Genomic DNA, 5881 nt, shown 5'->3' on the forward strand with positions numbered 1-5881 from the left:
GAAACATTGACACCCAGGAACTTGAAACTGCTCATCTTTTCCATTTCTGATCCCCCAATGAGGACTGGTGTGTGTTCCCTCAACTTCCCCTTCCTGAAGTCCACAATCAACTCTTTGCTCTTACTGACGTTGGGTTAAGGTTGTTGTTGTGACACCACTCATCTAGCTGATCTCACACCTGCACACCTCCTCATCACCATCTGTGATTCTGCCATCAAGAGTTGTATCAGTGCCAAACTTATATATGTCTTTTGAGCTATGCCTAGCTAGAAAGTTGAGAGTGTAAGAGAGGTTAGAGCAGTGGGCTATGCACGCAGCCACTAGGTGCACCAGGTGTTGATTGCCAGTGAGGAGGAGGTGTTATTTCCGATCTGCACTGACTGTGGTCATTCTATGAGAAAGTCAAAGATCCAATGCAGAGGGAGGTACAGAGGCCCAGGTTTTGAAGTTTGTTAATTAGTATTGGGGGTGTGATGGCGTTGAATGCTGAGCAGTAATGAATGAACAGCAGCCTGATGTAGGTATTGCTGTCGTCCAGGTAGTACAAGGCTGAGTAAAGAGCCAATGAGACTACATCCACTGCAGAACTATTGTGGCAGTAGGCAAATTGCAGTTGGTCCAGGAACTTGCCCAGGCAAGAGTTAATCCGAACCATGACCAACCTTTCAAAGCACTTCATCACTGTAGATGTGAGGATGATGGTCATAGAGGCAGCTCTCCCTGCTCTTCTTGTGCACTGGTATTATAACATTTTTGAAGCAGGTGGGAACCTCCAACTGCAGCAGTGAAATATTGGAGATGTCTTTGAGCACTTTCGCCAGAGTTCATCCTCTTGAAAGATGATCTGACTTTGGCCTCCAAAACAGAGATCGCAGGGCCACCAGATGCTTCAGGTATTTGCACAGTTGTAGTTTTATTCACCCTTTCAAAGCATGCATAGGTGTTCAGCTCATCTGGGAGTGAAGCTTAACAGACATTCATGATATCAAGTTTTGCCTTGTAGGAAGTAATGGCCTGAAAACCCTACCACAGCTGACTTGCATCTGATTTCATCCCTAACTTCAATCAGAATTGCTGTTTTGCCCTTAAAATAGCCTTCTGTAGGTCGTACCTGGACTTCCTGTATAGTTCTCATCACCAGCCTTGAGCGCCACTGATTTAGCACTCTACAGACTGAGAATTTCACAGTTCATCCACAGCTTTTGGTTTATGTACGTCCAGTATATTCTTGAAGGCACACATTCATCAACCAGGTCTTGATGAAGTCAATGACAACTGTGGCGTATTCATTCAGATTCAAAGATGAATCCCTGAATTTGTCCAGTCCACCAATTCAAAGCGGTCCTTTAAGCACTCCTATATCATTTAAAAGGCATTTTTGCCCACAGAACAGCTGCCCAATAAACACCTTTTGTTTTTTGCACCATCCTCTGTAAACTCCAGAGACTGTTGTGCATAAAATCCTAGGAGATCAGCAGTTTCTGAGATATTCAAATTGCCCTGTCTGGCACCAACAATTATTCCACAGTCTAAGTAATTCAGATCACATTTCTTCCCCATTCTGATGTTTAATCTGAATAACAACTGAACCCTTGACTATGCTTTTATGTTGTGAGTTGCTGTCACATGATTGGCTGATTAGATATTTGTATTAGCAAACAGGTGTACAGGAGTACCTAATAAAATGGCCACTGAGTGTATTTTAAGTATCAAAATCTAGTCTCTCAGGTGAGATACCAAACCAACATCCTGCTTGCTATGTCCAATGGATAAAGGATCCCATGGATGATATCAAAGAGCAAGCAAGATATCCATATTGTTCTGGTCAATATTTATTCTTCAACGAATATCACTAACAAAACTGTCATGAAAGCACTGCTATGTGGGGGAGCTTGCTGTGCACAAATTGACTACATAGCATGAGTTGGGACAACCAGTCATTGCCATAGGTGGCATATAATGCAAGCTTTATTTTTTTTTATTTACAAAACAGCTGCAATAGTATGCCATGACGTCTTGACCCTGTATTACCATTCAGTGCTCACAGATGACATTCTATCTCCTCAGTTTTCCTGCACTAACCCCTATATATAATGTCAGATCTCATTTACTTCCAGATAAAAAAAAGGTCAAGGATATTTAATGATGACATTTTAAATTAGATTGTGTTTGATCGTGTGAATCAAACTATGTCTTCTGGTTGGAGAATCAATAACTGGAGAGTATTAATTTAAAGGTGGCACTAAATGAGTGAGGAAAGGTTAGTACAGCTTTCTTTCTGCATAGTAGTCAGGAGCATGAAAACCTTGTCATGGGTACTAGTTGAGACAGAGAATATTGCATCTTTAAAAGGGAAAGTGTATAAATATTTAAAGCAATCCATAATAGAAGCTCAATGAAGAGACTGCTGGGCAGCAGAATTATATTTGGATTATTTAAACTAAGATTGACATAGATATGATGGGTTGAATGTCTTCATAAATGTTTCAGCAGATCATTTTTTATGATTTATCTTGAAATGTGATGCTTGTTGTTACACAGGCCAGAAGTTGCAACAGACATTCTGCAAACAAAATAATGCAAACAGGAATGTGATCACTGAATAGTATGCCTAGTTTTAATTACTCTCTCCACAGATACTGCCTGACACTTTAAGGATTTTCATCATTTTGTATTATATTTCAGATTTCTAATGTCTGCATTATTTGCTTTCAGTTTTATTGTACTGGATGCAGAAGTAACGTTGCCCATGACGTCATGAAAACATATTGTGCCTTGAAAAGTGTAAATGGCTTCCAGTTGATATCTCAGTAGATCAATGCACTTGATCTCTCATCTAAAGGATAGCACCAATGCTATATTTACTCAGATACCTTTGAGCATCAGCTTGAATGATAAAGTCTGGGCTTTTCTGACTCAAAACAGCCCTAAACACCAAGCAGAAGTGAAGAACCACAAGAAAGTAGGTGCAGGAGCAGGCCACCAGTCAGTACTTCTATGGCTGATGTGCTTCAGGCTTCAACTCTTCTTCAGTGACATTTCTATAGTGCCCATAAAAAAATATTCCCCCCCCCCACCCAGAAGTTTTCATGTTTTATTGTTCTACAACATTGAATCATGGTAGATTTAATTTGGCTTTTTTTGACACTGATCAATAGAAAAAGACGCTTTCGTGTTGAAGTAAAAACAGATGCAGTGAAGCATCCCCAGCATAATGCAGCCACCACCATACTTCATGGTACGGATGGTGTGCTTTCGATTATGTGCAGTGTTTGGCTTACACCAAACATAGCATTTAGTCTGACGGCCAAAAAGCTCAATTTTGGTTTCATCAGACCATAGAACCTTCTTCCAGCTGACTTCAGAGTCTCCCACATGCCTTCTGGCAAACTCTAGCTGAGATTTCATGTGAGTTTTTTGCAACAGTGGCTTTCTCTTTGCCACTCTCCCATAAAGCTGCGACTCATAAAGCACCCGGTCAACGGTTGTTTTATGTGCAGTCTCTTCCATCTCACCCACTGAAGTTTGTAACTGCTCCGAGTTGTCTCTCTCACTAGTCCCCTTAATCCACAGTCACTCAGTTTTTGAGGATGGCCTGTTTTAGGCAGATTTACAGCTATGTCATATTCTTTCCATTTCTTGATGATTGACTTAACCGTATTCCAAGGGATATTCAGTGACCTAGAAATTTTCTTGTATCCATCTCCTGACTTGTGCATTTCAATAACCTTTTTGTGAGGTTGCTTGGAGTGTTCTTTTGTCTTCATGGTGTCGTTTTTATCAGGATACTGACTCACCAAAAGTTGGATCTTCCAGAAACAGGTGTATCGATTGAGACACTTTGACTGCACACAGGTCTCCAAAACAGATCTCCATTTAACTAATTATGGGACTTCTAAAACCAATTGGCTACACCAGTGATGATTTGGTGTGTCATATCAAAGGGGGTGAATACTTAAGCAATCAATTATTTTGTGTTTTATATTTATAATTAATTTAGATCACTTTATCAAGATTGTACTTTGACACAAAAGTCTTTTCTGTAGATCAGTGTCAAAAAAGCCAAATTAAATCCACTATGAATCAATGTCGTAAAATAATAAAACATGAAAACTTCCAAAGGGGTGAATATTTTTTTACAGGCACTACTCCATCACCTCAATTCTCCACTTTCAAAAATTTATATACCTCCTTTTTATATATCTCCATTGATTTAGCCACCAGTCCTTCAGTCCACAGAATTCCAGAGAAGAAATTTTTATGTATCTCAAATTTAAATGGCTGCCTCCTTATCGTCTAATAATTACCCTTCCTTTGAGGCTTTCCACTGATGGAAACATCACAACATCTTCCTTGTCATGCCCCCTTAAGATCTTCTGTTTCAATGTCACCCTTTGTTCTAAACTGCAAAGAATATAGATCAAACCTTATATTTTGGTCATTGGTGATGGGACAACCCTCTCAACCTAGGAATTAGCCCAGTGTATCTTTTCTGGACTCCTCCAATCTAATACATTCTCTATGGGCAGCACAATGGCTCAGCAGAGCTTCTGCCTGACAGCTCTGACAATCCAGGCTCAATGCTGATCTCCAATGCTGTCTGTGTGGAGTATTCAGGTTTCCTTCAGGTGCTCCAGTTTCTTCCCACATCCCAAAGATGTCAATTAAGCTGCCAACATGCACAACTCTAAATTAATTGCTCCCCAGTGTGTGGGTGAGGGGTAGAATCTGGGGGGAGATGATGGAAATGTGAGGAGAATAAAATAAATGGGACTGTAGAATTGGTTTGAATGGATGGCTTATTGTTGGTGTGGATTACATGGGCAAAGGGCCTGTTTTCATGTTGTATTAGTTTATAAATAAGAGACCAGAACTGCAGTTTTCCAATTTTAGCTTCACCAACACTTGTTACAACTGAAAGATTATTTGTCTATTTTAAAACTCAAATCCCCTTGCAATAAAGGACTCATTTGTCTTCTTAATCACTTGCTGTACCTTAATCTTAACTTCTTATGTTTACTTGCACAAATTACTCCACTAATTTGCAACCTCTCTCCAGATAATAGTCTACCTTTTGATTCCTCGTATGAAAATGCATGGCCTTATACATTCTTATATGAAACTCCATTCAGTGCTTATTTTGCCTACTGTTGTAGAGTCCAAATATTCTCATCACAGCATTCCCTCCCACCTATTTCTGTGCTATCAGCTATCTTACACTCGGTGAGATTCACTCCTTCAATCCATTTAATTAGATCAGGGTTCATCTGTACTTTATTTCCATTTACACCTCTATTAATGTGTCAAAAAGGGGAAAATCTTGAAAATCTGAATTATGCACAGGAAACTTAGGCACTTTATTATGCATTTTAAAAGAAAACCTTAGAGACCAAGCAATATGTACATTATATTTAACATTGTGGGTTTTGATTGTTCCCTGTGTGCTTTAAGTTAGTTTGCTGTGCTCTGCAGAACATGAGGGAAAAGACATATCAGAGAAGAAAATTAATCATATAGGAAGAATACCTAATCACATATGGCAAAATAATTCTGTCCCATTTAGATTAAATTTAACTATAACTATTAAACAGAACTGCTATTGCGTGTGACATCACAACATATGCATTATATTTCTTTACCTTGATTTATCTTTATTCTTTCATGCTCCATTTACTTTATGGTTTTCATTTAGAAATTTGTTTCCATTCTTCCCATTTTTAGCTACAACTGCAAAATATTTTCTTGATAGTTCTTAATTTTGGTCTCTAGGTGGCATTGCAATGCCACCTAGTGTCACATTCTTCATCAAACATCAATGGGCTTACAGGGAATGGGAGCAGCAAATTCCTTGGAATTCAGGGGTGAGTGTCAGGCTCAGATG

Source organism: Hypanus sabinus, chromosome X2 (genome assembly GCF_030144855.1).
Source record: "Hypanus sabinus isolate sHypSab1 chromosome X2, sHypSab1.hap1, whole genome shotgun sequence".
In the NCBI taxonomy this organism is placed as follows: Eukaryota; Metazoa; Chordata; class Chondrichthyes; order Myliobatiformes; family Dasyatidae; genus Hypanus; species Hypanus sabinus.